Below are 19,050 nucleotides of genomic sequence, written 5' to 3'. Positions count from 1 at the left end.
TGGTGTTTCCAGTTTATGCACTGCAATATGACCCTGGAATGAATCATACTGAAATACACAAAAATAATTAACAGAGTGCCCTTTGAAAGTGGGATAATTATGTTGTAGAATATCAATTAATTTAAAACCAAGAGTAATCCAGAAGTTAGTTCATTCTTGTCAATCCTCTCCTAACTCGCACTCTGATGGTGGAAGGGAAGGGGTAAAAGCCCAGAGATTTCTAAGTCTCAAACTGTGACTGCACTCCCCTAGGTATTCCTCCTGTCTTTTCCAAGATTTGGCCTATGATGAAGTGCAGTTTATTTCTTGATTTTATGACTTTTGGTTCACCTGAGAAGCAGTGTCACTTTTAAATAAGTCAAGGATTTGAGGCGGAGGGTTGACAGTTGTCCCAACTGAGGCACAACATGAACAGGTTGTGATAATTTAGGATTCATTCATTTTATTGCCCTCAGCTACCTGACATAAATACTGGAATTATTTAAGAGAAGACTTGTCTTAGTGTTTTGCTTAAAGGCCCCTTTATCCTTTGTTTTGTGTCCCAGATCTTATCTTAGAAACGGAATAAATGTGATTATGAAGAAGGTGGCAACTTTGGTCAGTGGCTAGAGTACTGTTCTTTGCAAAGATTTATTACCAAGTATAAGAGAAGAAAATAGCATAAATCAAAAAAGCAGGAGGTGGTGTTAGAAGCTGCAGCTCAGTACTTTGACAGGCAGGTACAGCTCCAGGACAAAACGAAAAATGTCAAGACAGAGTCAGGAAGAGGTAAAGAATTGACATTAATCCAAAAGTGTGTAACACTCCCCAGGAATCACTGTATTAAGGCAGAAGAAAATTTGTATTTTACAAAAAAGCTGATGTCATTCTAAAATGAATTATTAATTTTGAGGATTTTTCCATTTCATAGTTAAATGGAAATAGGAGTATATTTAAAAGCACCTATAAGGTGAGAAATTTCATCAGGTCTGTATGAATGTATGGTTTGACTTTTTCTTTTCTGTAACAGAATTCAGGTTACATATAACAGCAGAGAATCTATAAGTTGAAATAGTATAGTAAAATTCAACTGTGGAATGGGGGTAGGAACTGTGGGTTATGAATTTTACTGCTGTGGAGGAAATGCTACACATTCTTACCACTGTTTTATTAATTTGTTGTGAAGGAATGCAGATTCACATCTACTCTTGAGGACATTGGAGAAGGGTCCACACTCCCCTTCCAACCACAGGTGAATGCCTAAGACAGATCACTATAGGATCACAACTCCACAACTCCCCCGTGCTCCCTCTCTATTGTAGTGAATCCTTAATTCCTATTTACAGGTTGAAACTGGTGCACTGGAAGTGCCCATTCAGCCCAGAATAGAAATAAGAGTAAATTTTCCATCATTTTCCTGCACTGGATTATAAAGAGCCATGACATACCAATCTGAGTTTGCCATTTCCAAAGTTCTTGGTTATTAATTTTTGAGAGTAACCATCATGAAAGAGATGGTATTATGTGAGGCAAGGTAGGTATTTGCAGACAGGGGAATTCTGTCCCTCTGTTGTTGCAATATTAATACTAGTTTAAAGGTCTTCTGAAAGGAACAAGGAGCACACAGCTGGATTAATACCTCTTCTTAGGAAGTTGCAAGATACCTGTGAAATTTGTCGATATAAAACCAAGCAGAATCATAAACATTCCAGCAAACATGAAATAATAGCAAGAAAAATGTACTTTTGAACCATCAGCCATGCCAACAGTGTCACTGCCTGTGGTGTAGAACGAATGCTTTGCTTATTTCTCTTCCCATGACATGCACTACCTTAGACTTTGCAAGCCTGCTTCAAGGATACATCACCTATGCATTAGACATGCAGACTGAAATAGCTTCAGAATTGTGTAAAACATCACAGAACTCATTTTTTAAATATTATTGCTCCTTTTAAAACAGGCTTAAATATTGAAGGAACTATTTCTGTCAGCATAATTATCATGGTGAACTAGACATGTAACAGCCTTTACAACCCACTGAGTTTACAGAAGAAAATCATTTGCCATATCTAGTTCGAAATATCCAGACAGCCTCTTTCTCACCTACGGAGATTCAAATAAAAGACTAGTGACAAAAGGCTGTTAGGAGCAGTTGTATATGTTTCTGAGAAAACTATTAGCTTGTCAAATAAATTTCTTTTCTTGTATTCTGCTCTTAACTAAATGAATTTGACAACATCTACTCTATACCCTCGATTAAACAGAAGTTAAATTACTTTATAGAGAAATAAACTTCTGACTGAAATTCCTCATTGTAACTAAATTTGAACTCTAAACTCAAAGCAAGAACTAAGGCTGGAGAGTGAATTAGGCATGTGTTGGGATCATCAAGGAAGCAGGATTTTAACAAAACATAGCCCACTTAACAATTCTGTACAGGAAATTAATTTTCCTATATTTACTACCCCCCAAAAAGGCAAAGTGGAGGCAAGAAAAAGCATCAAGTTACCTCATTTTTAAGGCAGCTGTTTATTAATGAGTAGGTGGTGGAGCAGGGCTCTGCCATAATGCAGTGTTTTATTGCAGAGTTGTGTTTTATCACATTCATGCAGAGATTTTCACAAGCAGGAGAAAGTTCTGAAATCCCTGCAACCTGTGGTATATGAGAATGGGCCAGGCTTTTAGGACAGCTACATAAGGAGTGTTTCTTAAAAATTATGAGAATGTTAAGACTGTTCTCTTTCACTTGTATAAACTATTCCTGCATCTTTTCAATTTCTAATTTACATTCTGTTTTGCTGAGTCATTACATATATTCAGTCATGGTCTCAGTAATGTTGTTAGGTTGTTTCTTTGTTCATGTGTTGAGGTCAGCACTGACAAACAGGACTTCTGCTTTAGGAAATGCTTCTAAAACTACTCCCAATAAAAAGAAATAAAAGTTTCAAAGGATAAGAACTCCCGTGACTTTAGAATACTGACACAGCTACATATTAGACATGGTGAAAATGATAACGCTTTCTTTATATTGTCTGATAAACCAGCTAAGCACTGATTCAGAATATCTATTTGTCCCCAGCTCAAACATAATTCAGTATCTATCAGAGGACATCTGCTGCCTTCTATGAAGCCAAAATACCTAGTTCTGCCTGCTCACATGGCTTGATCATAAGTGCTGCTCACACTGAAGAACAAACCCAAACCAGCACTCAATGTGGTTTGTTTTGTACCAGTTCATTCAATGTCCAAGTATATCCAAACTTAACTTTAGGTTACTTGGACACTTTTCCTTGAATACTTTTAAGCTATTTATCAGAAAGAGGTTTAAAAATTAAGCCTGGAGACTTGTTAATAGCTTCTGAAAATTGTTGACTAAAGAAAGTACGAAGACAATATTGTTTTTCCCTTTCATTTTTTTCATGAGACTGAGCAGCATCCTTATAGTGACATTGATGAAGTCACCTCTCAGTGAAAATTTAAAATACATTCAGAATTGGAATCCTGGTGAGCAGCAGGCAATATTTTTTTGCAGTAGGCAATTTGTCTACAGCAATTTTAAGGAACAAAAGGTTTTACCTAATACTGGCAGATTCCTAAGTTTCTTTTTGTCAAAGAAAAAGAAGGTCTTATCACATTACAGTTGGCTTTTACTTTATTATGCAAAAAAGAAGTCACAGATTTAAAGAGATTAAGAGCAATACTCAGACCAAAAATGTGAGCAGCTGAATGGGATAGAACGAAAATGTTGAACTCCTCATACGCACACAGATGAAACAGTTTCATTACTTAATTTGCAGAGTTGTCAGCTAAAGTACTATTAACATCAATTAAATTACTCCTACTGAAGCTGGCTCTGGCAGAACAGTTTAAGCCTTTCTTTGTAAATATTTGATTTTTCTCCTGGCTGTGGGCTTCATCTCATTGACAAAGCTCCCTTCTATCTCAGAAGAGCATGAATCGACTTCTGTTTGCATTTCTTTGGAGATGCAAGTTGGATGCCCAAAATCAGCACTGGAGATGTCGGTCTAATTTCCAGTAACTGGTCTTTTTTGACTATCTACTTCTCCTCTTTCTTACCAAAGCAAAATCTACTCATTTAAATTTCATACTTATCATTTCCAATTTCAATCTTATGCGACTCAAAACTTCATAGTTTATTTTCCTCCACCCTTAGATACAAGTCTATACCTCCTGCTAGAGCCCAGTTTTTCAAGGTTAGTACTTTTGTATTTAATTCTTTTCATCCTCTTTCTACAAACACAGCATAGTAGTTTCTTCAGAAATTCCAAGTTATGAGCTCTGCAGACCATGCTGCGTAGCATCCATTTTATTTCTTCTTTGGCTGCCCTGTCCTTTCCTGCAGCACTGGAAGAGGTTAAAGATTTTGATGCACAGGGGGATAGGAATCCTATGTGTATGTAATTCCTTTATCTGTGTTTTTGTCAACTATCCATGTTTTTGGTGGATGTAAATAATCATAACATGGTGGTTTAAACAGAAGACAAGGATCCATTTTCAAAATACACTTTTCCTGAAAGTTCTTGGAAACCAAAAGAATGTGTTTGCAGAGGCACACTGTTTACATTTTGGTCTGCTTAGGTATTTCCAATACAACAATGTGGAATGTAAATTCTAGCTGATTAGTTACACTAAAAAAGTAAGTAGGTTGTTTTAATTCCCTGAGCTCTCTAAATTAGCTATTTTGAGCTGGTGAGTGTACTTCCTACTGAAAAAAATTTGCTGCATGGTACTTGGTACTTTTGTGTCAGTGGTAAGAGGTGACAACATCTCAATTACAGCATTATTTGTGTTAATGTGACACTTCCGTGTGAATGATTTTTCAAAACATGTGATGTGCATACTCCAGACTTAATTCAGAAACACAGCGAGAGAACAGCCATTTGCTTCTGTTTTAAATATAGTCTGGATTGACTGTCGTTGAATCAAGTATGGAGGAGATAACATTGCAAATGAATGGAATAACAGGAAAATCTCATTTGACTTAATAACTTGTAATTTCATTTAATTGGTACTAACAGATGTCTAAAAATACATATGGTGACATTTAGAAAAATGCTGTCTTTTTTTTTGCTAAATATTGTTTGCCAGGAGCTACATTTTGATTCTGCTCTGGAAAATATTCCATTGAATGTAGTTTTTTCTTGCTGCAGTCTCAATGTTAGGATTTGTTACATATTTGATATGCTGTTTGCAATATACTGCTTCCTGCTGAAAAGGATGAGAATCTTCCTGTTCCACTCACCCCTGACCTCCTGCATTCAGGCTGCTGTTAATAAACATTGGATCTGTTCAAGTGAAGGGCAGACTGTCACCAACCCTGAGTTGTCACAAAAACAAGCAAGCAAATGACCTGTAAATATAGAAAGCAAAAAGTGTTATGTATTTCCTATGATGTTTGACAGAAAGTGAACAACTCCAACTGGAATTTCTAAGCTTACCTGACTACAGCATGTGGATAACTAATGTTAGCAAAAATGGGACACTAAATTATCTTTGTTCTTGACTTGAGAAAATATAGATTTATTTAAGTAAAACCTGCATACTGACTCTTTGAGCTTGAGTAAATTTTCAAATCATGACATTGGCAACATTGATTATACATTTTGCAAAATCATAGTCCCCCCTGCGGCTTAGTTAAAGTTTCTACTTGCTTCTAAAATAGATGAAGGAATTAAATTTTATTCTTTCTTCTCATTTCTGGAGCACTTGCATTTATCTCAATGAAATTTTTGCAGATTTGCTTGTGAAAAATAACTAAATTTGAAGCTCAGAGCAAATATTTATATATTTGATTGATATTTGAATGACATAAATGTTTAATCAAATATACTGAATAAACAGTATGTGGTGATAAGTGTTAATTTACTACACAAACCTGTCTTCAAATTGTTTGAGTAAACAAAAATTCTGATGGTAAATATGTGCAAATTTTAGATACTTGGTTGTTTACTTGCTGACCTGATAGCAAGCCTCCACCCAGCACCATATATTTGCCATCTCCCTTCTAATTCATAATGTGCAGAATATTTATTGCATCCTGCTATGTATGAGTCTATAAAATCCTGTTTATAGGATTCTATAAACAGGATTTTCTTTCATTGTGTGTGAAGAAATGAGCAATGAAAGCACATTAATCTGGGAAGAATTAACCATAGTTCAAATCATTCTCAGGAGCTGAAGGAGATTTTTAATTGGTTTCACCCAGAGGCCTTGCTGTGGAATTTTCAGTATTGATGAGATTCAAAAATGTCTATGCGTTTGAAGAATCTAGAGAGAAATGGAAAAGTAACCATTTGTCTTAGTAAGTAACTCTTTGTCTTAAGAAATTTGCCAACAAGATAAATTGTCCCGTTTAAAAGATGTCAGAAAACTATATTAGCAAAAATTTCTAAAGTTTCTGTGTTTGATCTTTTACAGTTCTAATTCTCATGGGCTTCTTTAGCTGCCTGTACTTTGCTCCAGCACAAGAGTAATGACCTTGATAAACAACCAAAACCAAACTAAGAGACCCATAATGAAGCGATCACTAATAAGTAACATTATTAATGATAATTATGTGCCAGTTTCGACTGAGTGCACTGCTACTTTAGTGACAAATATGTTGTCACATATCAAAAGTTGTTTAAAGGACAGGCAGTGTTTTGGAATTCACCTGCAATATTTTGTTTTCTCATTAATAGATACTGTGCTTTATGATTTGGTGGTTGGTGACAGAGTGATCTGCTCTGTTTATACCTGTGTGTGTATTAGGACAACTTGTAAGATTCTTCGGGGTTAGAGAAAAGCAAACCATAGATTGAACCTTAGGAGAAAATGTAACCTATGTCATACCTAACAATTTCTGTAATGGTGGTTTAGTTATATTAGCTTTGGATGGAATTCATGTTGCTTTGAATCCAAGAGAGGCCGCCATGCCATGAACAGCTCAGGCTTTAATTTTGGATGTAATGGTTCAGCTTCATCCTTCACGTTCATCTGTACTGCTGTGAGCTGCTAACAATGTAACTTGAGTGTAAAGCAATGAGTTTCATCTGCACTGTTCCTCCACCACTAAGCTGCATGTCATGGGTATCTTCACTATTCACAGAAGCTGCCATTTAATTTCTCACTGGACAAAAAACTAAGTCAAATTCTGTGGTATCAATACAGCATCTCTATATTTAAGTCACTTGTGTAGAAGTGAACTGTCAAATTGTCAACCAGTGTCACAGGCACAATGGAGTGGCATGATAACATATAAAATCGTAAATTTAACATTTATGTGGTCTATTTTTTAAAAACTGGAATTGCCATTAATTTTTACCATAACTTTTATATAAGACACTTGCCATGATATTCAGTTCTTTTCAAATATGCAGGAGGAGGCAGAATATCAGAATTATACTGAAAATATACTCTTCTGTCATCAGACCCCCAGCAGATTCAATATCTATAGGTCAGTTATATCGCATGAACATATTTGATATTAGTGCCTGGATTTAATGAATTCTGTCTGCTTGGAGCATAAGCAGCCTAAAATGTATCCCTAAGGCTGTATTCCCAAGAAGAAGTAAATCATGCTAATAAAGTAAGCATAGTTGTTAATATAGTGATTGCAATCATAAACCTACATTAAAAACAACAAAGAGTGCTGATGTAGTATCACTCAAATTATTTTATTTAGTCTGAGTTACCATAGCAACCATAGGAATCATGAGATTTTAATTAAGAATCTCCTAGTAATTCTGATTGTAACAGCCTTAAGTACATGGTATGCTGATCTGCATACTGAGTGCAGAGGAGGTTGATAAATATACAGGTCACTGGAATTCCGGTATAATTTCACTATAGTTTTTGTGAGGGTCAATTCAGATTCAGCACGTCAGGTAATCTCAATCTACAATAATATTGAAATGTAAGAGAAAAAGTGAAAGCAAATCTTTGTCTGGAAATATTCTAGAAAGAGCTGGGGAAATTAAGAAATATTGCTGTGTCTTTGCACCTATTGAAATCAGCACATGGTAAGATGGTAACAATACCTTTTCTTAAATCAGCGGCAGATTTCATGGCTATTGAATTTAGGAGTGACGGCTATAGAAACAGAATTAGAGATTAAGAAGCATGTTAACTGGAAAATGTCTTGTGTTCCTGAGAACTAAATATCTGGTTAGGGCATTTTGCATTTGAAGAGCTCCAAAAAAAGTCGGACATCTCAAAGTTGCCATTGTATAGTTTAGAGCACCATCTAGTTGAAATATAAAGCCATTTATAGAAGGAAATAATTAAAAATCAGTTTTGAATTGACTTGAACTCAACTCTTTCCTTTTTACCTGTCATTAAACCAAGTGCCTCAATGTGTTACATGTTACTCTCTAAAGTTTGGTAGCAGCAGAATGCAAAGCTGTCATTGCACTGTTCTTCCATTCACACATCTGCAGATACCCATTTTGTTTTAAATGAGACATATGGTGGATTAAATAAACAATAGAAAGATACCTCTGTGAGGTAGGGCTTCATATTTTTAATTTTTATTTTAGAAGTTAGAATTTTTTATCTGTCCTAAACTGAATTTAAAATTTTAAACAGGAAATCTTAAAATATAGCCATAAATTAGATATGGATGTTTATTGGGAGTAGTAGGGCTCATTAGTAGTCAATTTTGGAAATAAACACACTGAAGAATTTCTTGGAGTTAGACTTTTGTTGGCAGAACATTTGGGGTGGAAGACATTTACACCAGAAAATTTGTAACCACCACTTCTACTCAGGCAGTCTTGGAAAGTAACACACAAAGCAGAAATCAATTTTGTAATTCAGCATAATCTGTAAAAGCTTAAATGTCGTTGCTAAACCACTTTCGTGATTGTTATTCAGAAATATTTACTTTGGTGATTACAGCCTACATTTCTTCCAGTCAACAGATATATAAATCTTTTCATGTCTTCAACCACTTTGATCTTCACGTTGTTAAAAATTTCTGTGATTTCTGTCTTCTTGTGGTTTCTAATAATTTCTGGAAAAGGTGTGAAATAAACTCTTCAAGTCTCATAGATTTATGCAATAGGAGAGAACAATAATATCCCGTCTCAAAGTAGTTTTGATGAACACATTCAACTAACCTGCTTGCCTTTAAACTGATATGAAGTATTGGCTAAAGCTTTCTACCTTTAGATAGCTCTTTGTGATAGTTCTCTCTTGGTAAAACTGCATTAAAATGTAGCCTTATTTTTTTATTGCAAGCCAACCATTGTACCACATCTGCATTTAATGTTCCCATGGGATGCATGTTCAAGGAGGAAATCGAGAAATAATATTAATATATATGTCAGACAAGGCTGAAATAGGAAATTAGTGGCTGAATAGTCACTGGATGATTTAGTTCAGTCTCTCTGTTGCACTGAATGATGTTGTAATGATGGATACAAGCATTTCAAACTGACCTGGTTAAGACACTCATGGTGTGCAATTCCAGTGGGGCATAATTGAATATCCTCCTCACAATGCATTAGGTGCTTAATTAATTGCACTAATGATATTGTCCAGCATTTTACACTCAATGACAGATGATTTGGTTGAAGTAACAACCATCCTAAAATCTATTAATATAAAAATTAAGTAAGACTACCCCAAGATACCACCTGCAATATGATCAACTATAAATATCTACTCCAGATTACAATTAATTCACTCAATTGAAAACAATGATTCTAAGAATTTCTTATGATAAATAAAAATACTCACGTTTCCTGGTTATGCCTTTATCTAGGTTACAAATGCTTTTTGCTGGGTTTTTTTTTGGGTTAGAAAATATTTTATATTCACAGAATCATAAAAAATAAGAAATAAATCTAATCTGAAATATAAAAGAATTATATGAACTTGAATATCCTATAATGGTGACATTGAACTTGAAAAACATTTGCCATTTCTAATGGCAAAATTAAAAGAAAAGAGGGGAGGTAACAACTAAGAAGAAAATTAGTTCTGGCTTAGAATTAATTACTGTTATGACTGCAAAACCTTCTTTCCCTGAACAAAGCACCACTTTGTGAAGGTTCATTATTCCTGTGTGGCTGTGGTGTGCCACCATATTTTCATAACTAATTCAGGAACAAAAAATAATCCATCTGGATTATAATCCTTTGTAGCTACACACACTGTTCCATGAAGCATTGTTCTTTGTTTCATTTTCTTTGCAGTTGTATTCTACCTAGCATGTGAAAAAGCCTACAAGTAGAACTTCACTGAAATTTGTATTTCTATTGTTTCTAGATATAGAATTTGAACGATCAAAATTTTAAAAAATATTTTTAACAGCAGAGCAAAATAGGAACTGCTGGGATCTAAACACTCCTACAAATACGTCTGTTTTCTTCAGGTGTCTACACAAGTCCTAAACCTTTATTTTGATTATTTCAAAATCATGGAAATAATGTATAATAAATGAATAAATGCAGAAATGTAGAATAAGACTAACCTGCTATTTTTCTGTTTTCCAACAGAAAACTTAAAGAATTTTTATGGTCAAATAAAAAGGTTAAATACAGATTAACCTCATCTAGCTTAACAAAAGAGATTGAAGGAAGCATTCAGAAAAACAGACGTTAAAATCTCATGCTCTGATGTTAAATGATAATGTAACCTGGATGAAAAATCTAATATGGACCTAGTGAATGGGCTACAGATACAAGATGCATCTTGTACAAGGTTTAAAAAACTCCTCCAATAAACCTTTAGTAGAATTTTTATGTTAAAATTTGTGCTGGTGCCTCCAAAAAGCAATGCGTACTAGCAATTTAACTAAATATGTGATTATTAATTAAAATAAATAGCTGATTAGCAATTGCATGAAGAATGTAGGAGTACCTGCATGTATATGAATATTTATAAAATTATCTCTGAATCATAAGAAGCTTTTAACACCATTTAGAAATTGTTTGATGATGACACAGAAGAAAACAATTTTCCATATGGTATTTTCTCTCAGACTCAAAATATTGCCTTCCATGTAGAGCAGGTTTTTTCCATTTTTGTGCTACCTTTATGCCACCAGGATAAAAGTAGTATCGTTAGTGATCTCCAGTGAGTCACATTAGGGAATCTGGTATTAGTGTGTTGCAATTGTTTGACTACCTGCTGCTACAACAGGTGATGTGGATGAGAAGTAAAATTACATGAAATAGAACTTTTTTGTGTTGTGCAATGTCTCAAAATATGACCAGGAAAGTTATACGCAATTTTGTAGTTAGCGACACAAGAATTTGATATTGAAATTATTCCTTGCTTTTTGCAGAATTCAGATTTTCTTGGTGTGTTCCTTGAGACTGGATTCTTTGTTTTGTTGTTTGTTTATGTCAGATTGCTTCTTCTTATTGCTTTATTTTTGGGGTGTTTTTGTCCAATGTGATTTTTTAAAATATCTAAGCTAGAACATTATGTCATGCTAATGGTATTCATTTGCTTCTGGTTTCATTTATGACATTTTTCATCAAATGTAGGATTTCCTGCTACACAGTATTTGGACTTTTTAGTTCTCTAATAGATGTCCTTTTTCAGTCTAGTTGGGATATACTTCAGCAGGGGTGTGTATAAAATGCAAAAGCTTGGCTGGTTCCTGATGTGTTCTGCTGCTTTGTTATTAACATTAATAAAGTTTTTGACAATCTTATGACCATATTTAATATCAGTCTCAGATAACTCTACTCTGTCTAGCACATCTTTTTCACTGTCTGTTCCCAAGAAGACTCATACCCAGCTTATTCAAATTGATCAAGTAAGCATGTCTTCTAAATTTTGCTTGGTCACAAAGGCTGGAGTTGTTTTGCACTTGAATCAGGAATTATGTGCTATTCATCATGCCAGAGCACTTGACCAGATAAAAAGGGAAATGATCCACCATGGTCCTTGTTATTTCTAACAAAACAAATTTGTTTTATTCAAATTAAATTAAATATTTTGAAGCACTGTCATACCTAAAGAAAAGACCATGTAACTACTGTAACTTGAATGTTACTAAGCTTTTTGTAACAATGAAAAGGTGTATGTAAAATTTGTGTTGTTCTGTAGACTTTTTACCACCCTCCTGTTTCCTTGCTTTTCTAATGAAGTTAGCACCAATGGAAAGTCATTTAAAGTTTAATTTGAAGAAGGTTCTTCTACACCTGCAGCTCTTTTGAGTCAATGTGAAATATTTCAGCTGCTCATGTCCATGCCCCATTGGCCCTCCCAGTGATAGAAGACCATAACTGAGGCAAAGGACTGCATTATCCAATGACCTTTAGCTTTATTGGATTGACCAGAAAGGCAAATTTATAGGCACCTTGTATTATGCCTAGAGAAAGTCAGCTATAGCTCTGCATTCATTGTATAAATAGCTTTTGTGTGTTTCATGTGACATAATTTAGGGTAAAGGCACGAAATATCCCATAGGTATGACCTTATTTGTGTATAATTTTATGTACAATATCTAACCAAGAGGTATAGGTTTTCCCAGTGACTCCACATACATTTGATTTTTATTATAGAATATTTAACATTTGAAACTTCATTTTTGAATGTCAATGCAGAGATTTTGGGTAAGGATAATTATCATGTGGTTCATCATTTCCATTTTGCAATTGCCAGTGCTGCTTGTTTTATTTTGTATTTGCTCTGGAAAATGAAATGCATAGATACTTTGCAATGAGTAAGTAACATAGGTTAGAACATGTTCTAAAGATGCAACAAATTTTTACAATTAAAAGGAAGAAGTATGTAAACAGATTAAAAGCTGCAAAAGAATAAGATCAGCAGAGTTTTGCTTGAGCAAAATACAAAGAGGACAGGCGAGGCCTCACCTGGGATTTTAAAATGTGGCTTCCTATCCTTTAAAAATCAAGCTGAAAAAGATTCTAACAGGAAACAGAAGTTTACATTTTAATTTGAGATTTTTCAGTTATAGGACCTTCCCTTAGAAAGGCAGGTGCAAAGATGAGCTCGTGTGCTTTTGAAGAGTTATATAAAGGCTCTTCTGCGACATTTTTTATATTACTGCAGCATAATATATTTTTGGCTAAACAACATATCTTGCTGTAACTAAAATTTTCAATCCCTTTTATCATCTCCCCTACACCTGATATGTTACAAACAAAAGCCTGATGCTCATTAAAGTACAAAAGCCATTGGTGCAGCTGTAAAGTTGAGAATAATTTAAAAATAGAAATGAGAAAACCTTGACTCTTCTGCTCTTCTGACATTGTATGTTTATGTAGAACACAAGTAAGCTAAAGCAACTGAAATACTAATGCATGTTTCTGAAAGATGAAGATCTTGGCAGAAATAAATTTCTAAATTAAAATTATTTTAATAACGCTGAAGTTCAATTTTCAAGGTTTTTTTCCCCTTTATTATGGTTTTTCACTATAAATTAATAATATTTTAATATGATGCCTAGAAGTGGTAAAATTTTAAAATCCAGATATAGCATAGGAATATTTTAATATTATTGATGGTTTAATTGTGGAACAACAAGACTATGTAGGTTCTTCCTTAAGTTTTCAGTAGCAATGCTTTTTTTTCAATATTATCATGTCAATTTATTTTATTTTATTTACTAAATTGAAACTTGTGAAGAAAAACAAACTAATGTTGTTTCTAAAAAGGCTGGAGTTTCACAGGAATGTATTAACCTCTAATTGTTTAAAAAAGCATCTTGTTCAGCAGAGCCAAACATCATTTGGGTGAGACAATAGGGTGAAGGAGGAATTAATGTGATCCTTTGTATAGTTCCTATAAACATTTATTGTTTTGTTAATAGGAGCACCAGACCAACTGACCTGATAGGTACTGGATTTGAACATTAACCTACAAAATCAATGAAGTGGTGTCAGTTCACATTTTCTGAGGCTTCCCTCTATTTTAATTTAGGAGAGTTTTAATTTAGAGACATGCATCAGCAATGGAAGAGAAAACTTAATTCTGTAATTATCATGCATAAAAAATTAATGCTGCCACAAATATTATTTACTAATAAAACGTGTATTTTACTAATATATCTTTAAATTATACATTTAGTGTTATCATGCTCCATTTCTAGTTAGGAGTCAGGAATTGAGCCCAAAGGGTTTCTGGTTATATCAAGTAATGCTAAAGAAAGTGTAATCTTTTAAAACACATTGCATGAAAGATAAGGAGAAATGAAGGGTAATTTTTGGCAGAGCTTGGGATTTTCATCATGTGGAATACGGAAAAGTTCTTTATAAGAAATCATCTTAATTCTTTTTCTCTAAGAGATAACTAAAGAAATTCATTCTAGGCATCTTAAGGCACCATTATGGCAGCTATTGAAAGAATTTCATTTTATAACTGGAGGTCATGACCATTACATAGTGATAACCTAGTTTAGGAAAAGCTCACCCATTTATTCATAGTTCAAAGGTTTTCTATGTGCATTAATCTTACCCCTATGAAAAGATAAGAATATGAGAACTTTGTCCTTCTTTCCAATCAGAAAATTTTGGAAGATGCAAGACTAGATGGAAACAAATGATTGCAGCAATAATATTTTTAAATACTGAAACTCTTAATGTTTGATGTTGCAAAAATGCCTGTGGTTGATAACAGGGAGTATAAAAACCTAATTTTGTCTCAGTTCTGTTGTATGACTTCAGAGTTACTAAATTAACATAATTTCTTTAATATTCCATTTAGGGAGTAAAAGGAGAAGAGATGAGCAGTAAGACCAAGCCAGGCTGGAAGGTGACTGACAGCAAGTGTGAGTAGAAATCTATTTCAGGTTCATTTTTGTGCAATATTCACCTATTATGAGGGCCTGAAGGGTATGAAAACACATTTGGATTTGTTAAACACATAAACCAAGAAACTCATTTTCCACAGTTCTTTGTTCTCAGTTCCACAAATCTAATCTTGCTACATTCAATAATTTCAATGAAAGAGAGAATACACTGGAAGCTTTGGGATATGAAATTATTTCTTCAGAATGAATTCTTTTTTCACATTCAAGGTATTCAGGGATTAGTTGCACATATGATCTCTGAAATGAACTCTAAAGTTCTGAACTGTACCCCAGTAAATGCTTCCTACAATCTAAAGAGGAACTAAATGCCATGGAAGTCATACATAAGAGCAAGTTAGATGAGTGGGGACCATTCCAAGGTAACCCATGGAAAATGCTGAATAAAAGAGAGTTCACATCTAGCAATTTGAATGTTCTGTGCCAGAGGGAGAAAAGCTGGGGAGAAAATAAACTAATTTAAATACAACATATGTTGCTTTTTGCTTAGTTATGCATTTTCACATGCATGTCTGAGTACTTTCCTGTCAGCGGCTGCAAAATAAAAAATAGTTCTATGTTTGGATTTACTAGAAACATGGCCATTTAATTAAATTTTAACATATTGTGGTCTCTCACTCTAATATATGGTACATTAATTTTCCATGATGCTGGCATGCTGTGCTGATGGATTTCTCAGCCTACCAAATGAAGTAAACCAGGGATTTTTCAGGCAGTTTATTTTTTTCCACAAGTGTTAGCATTAACATTCTTTTGGGGAAGACAGTTATCAAAACTTGACATTTCATTGAATGTTTGAAATTCTCTTGTAATATGTATTAAGTCTTGTCACTGTAGTAATAATTGCCTGTTACACACCAACTTTGTTAGTGAAAATACCACAGCCTTACTCAGTGACAGTTGGGCTTCATTATCAAAGAGAAATTGTTTAAGAAACTGGAAGTCATAAATAAATTTCTATTATGGCAATAATTGGTACCATCTTCTGTAATGTAAAAAAAGTACAGTCTTATTGTTAAGCTTTGTATGGTTTGGTTAATTTTTTAAAATTTATTTTGTATTTGGGGAGTCTTGCCTTGAATAATTTCCTTTTTTTTGTCCGTGATCACGTTCCTTGTCCCATAATAAGGAGAGTTTTAAATTTTTTTACGCTGGACTGTTCTGTGTCTACTTTGTGCGACCTGATGATAAGGAAAATAAGTTGCAAACCCTCCTTTTTTCCTTTCCAGTTGTGGGTCAGTGATCAGTATGAACCAGAAGATTTTTGTTTCTTCTTAATTGCTTTGCTGAAGTGGGGATTGCTTGGGAACCCTCTTGCATGTTCATATCAGGAAAATGTTCCCTGAGCATCTGCTGATTATGCTTATATTGTAATATTAACAAATATGGTTGTCCTTTTCCAGATTCTCTACTGCATACGCAAAAAGTTCTGTTCCTTAGAGTCTGAAGTAAAAGATGAGGGACAACAGATAGAAAAGGAGTGGGGAGATAAAGCTGTATATTGGTATTTGTACACTGGTGTAATAAGCCTTCTGACAGACAGTTTTTCAATATTGCATTTTTCCATGCCTTGCAGTGACCTCTTAATGAGGGATAATTTTTCTAATACCTTTTCATTTATTTTAGTGAGGAATTCCTCCAAAGAGAAAACATTGACATTATTTCTGACATTACCTTCAAGAGTATACTGGAATTCAGCCTGGGTTTTTCAGAACTTATAGAAGTATAAGTGTGATGCACAGGGTGTCTGAAGACAAAGATGGAGATGTTGAGGGAAGCCATGAGACAAGGGAAGTGATTCGATGTCTGGTCTTTGTGGCTTAATTCTACAGATTTCACTGTTGCATACTAGAAAATGCAGTCCAATTACTGCTTGTATCTAGTAAAAAATAAAGGATATTATAAGAATAAAACATGGGATATATCCTGGGCAAATATTTGAAGTGTGTGGGGCTGAATGAAAGTGACATCTATAGCATGGCTTTACTGGGTGTGAAGATTGGGGGAGTTTTCCATATAGACCCTGGCAATGTAGAAAGACAGGAGGAAGATGGGTCTTTTAGATACCTGCAATATATGAATTTTAGGACTATATGTACATATAGTACATATATATGTACTAATCTGAAGTTTTTCAGAGGTTTTTCTAATTTCACTGGATCTCATACTCCCAAGGACAGAATGTATGTGGACAGCAATGCAGGTAAAAGATCTTGTGTGCAACAAAGATTTCTGTGGCTGAGTACAATATTTTGTGATGCAGGATTGCTTCTGAAAGGGCAGTGTTATGCAGCTTGATAGGCATTCTACACTCTCCTGCTCATTAATTCAAATTTACTGCACTTTGTTTCCTTCTTAGTACTTTAAAAAGATTATTGGAAGGGGTATTGAAATATGGTAGGTAGATAAGATGCATTTTTCAGGCTGTAAAATCACAGAGGCAATAGATTACATTTAAGTAGGAAGCACTTACCATAAATGATCATTGATTGTTGGTTTGGGGTTTTTCGTCAGACAGGTAGTTTAATGTAAAATTTATGACACTTTTGTCCAGCTAGTTTTGCTTCACAGTCTTGATTTTTAAGCTATGATATGAAATCTTTGCTGAATCTTGCTTTTAACTCTGTTAGAAACACTTAACATGTGCTTAACTAACTTCTCTTTTGCAGCAATTTTCTGGTGAAACTATTCCAGTACTCCTGCTTTTAGGTACTGCATCAAAGGGTGTCCAGCTCAAACGGAAGATAAGCAGTTAACAAACCATTCCTCATCTAGAAGGAGATGTTGTTGCAAAGAATGGATTATTTTTGCTGTGTATATGGTGATTGTCTTGCTGACAACTTAGTTGCATCAAAACAACTAATTCAGAATTTGCAATCATACCCAAACTGCTCAATCTGCCACCTATGTCAACACTACTCCTCACCTCAGCTTTAATATAGTAGAACAGACTGAGATGTTCCTAATCACCTGTGTAACCTGTGCATTCACTAGTTGTGTTGATTTAGAAAGAAATACAGGATTTTCAGAAAAGCAAAGTGCCACATCCCATTTTATTGCTTAGCTTCACTGCACTCACACTAAAATGATTCTCTCTTCCATGAGAACATGGTGGTGTTTACTTTCCAGAAGCAGAAGATATGTGCTGGATGAACTTTTTCTGTGTCAGAACATGTTTATTTCTCTGCTTCCTTCCTGCATCAGTTAACAAGGGTGTTTCTCAGCACTCTGTGGCAGCAGAGTTAGGCAGAGGTGACAGAGGTGGTGCTGGGTTGTGATGCCGCACAGCAGGCTAATCTAAGCAAGCTATTAGTGCAACCCTTGGTGGGGTGGGATTCAAGATTAAAAGTTGCTTCAATTTTCTAATCACTGGGAGGGCTACTTCCAGTAGGGCTGCTTGGTGTGGGAAATGGTAACACCAAGAACTGTAAATAACAAGAATGTCTTTGATCTGACTGAGAGTTGAACTTTTGCCTTCCTAATGCATCACACGAGGCATATTAATATGCTAAAGATTGTGACTGTGATTCCCTTAGCATGTGTATTTGCAGCTGCTTTTTAACACAGTGCACGAGTGTGCTATGCAGAGATGACTGTTTGGAGGCTGCCTGCCCAGCAAGGTGTTTTATCTGTGGTGTGTCTTAATCTAGTCATCTTGCTTTCAAAGTGAAAAGAAAATTTACTTCAAGGAGCTCAAAAAATAATCCTCAAATCTTTTTCTCTTTTTGACTTTAATATAATCATTACATTCACACGTTGCATTTATAAGTCCTTTAAAAGAACTCAATAATTATTTTTGCTGTTCAGACCTATCAAATCCTTCATATGATTTGTGTAATCTACTGAAGTTCTTTGTGGCTGTTTTAAAATCCTCATCCTAACACAGCTGACCTGGATAAAATGTGTAATAACTCACATTTTGTGGTTTACCAGGAGAGAATTATAATAATGCCAGAGTCTATTAAAATAAAAGGCTATGCTTTTATTACTTAAAGGTCAGCGAAGTCCTCTACCATGACATCTGTGTTCCTGCATTGTGTTCCCAATCTTTATGTTTTCATAAGAACAGGTACTGGCATATTATGTTTTGAAATCGATCGTGAATATTGGGGAAAGAGTATTTCAAAGTAGTAATTTTACAAAGTAAATTACAAAGTTTAACATTTTTATCCAGAACTAACTTGCTATCACCAGCTTTCTGAAATCTGACTGCTTTTTCCCTTCAGCAATGATTACACTTTTCCCTAATTTTGTCAGACAGAATGGTAATAACCTTAGGC

At 34.6% G+C, this 19,050-nt stretch overlaps 1 long non-coding RNA gene across 8 annotated transcripts in view; it reads left to right on the top strand.

The window, feature by feature from the left end:
* LOC109951008 overlaps positions 1-19,050 on the top strand; it is a 432,683-nt gene that overhangs the window by 277,412 nt on the left and 136,221 nt on the right. For all 8 annotated transcript variants that reach the window (XR_005602594.1, XR_005602595.1, XR_005602597.1 and 5 more), the window contains one exon: positions 14,668-14,731. This is a non-coding gene — a long non-coding RNA (uncharacterized LOC109951008). The remainder of the gene's footprint in view (positions 1-14,667; positions 14,732-19,050) is intronic.

This window comes from Corvus cornix, chromosome 9 (assembly GCF_000738735.6).
Source record: "Corvus cornix cornix isolate S_Up_H32 chromosome 9, ASM73873v5, whole genome shotgun sequence".
Lineage (NCBI taxonomy): Eukaryota > Metazoa > Chordata > Aves > Passeriformes > Corvidae > Corvus > Corvus cornix.
The sequence above is the reverse complement of the archived record's forward strand: the minus strand, read 5'-3'. Positions and strand labels throughout refer to the sequence as shown.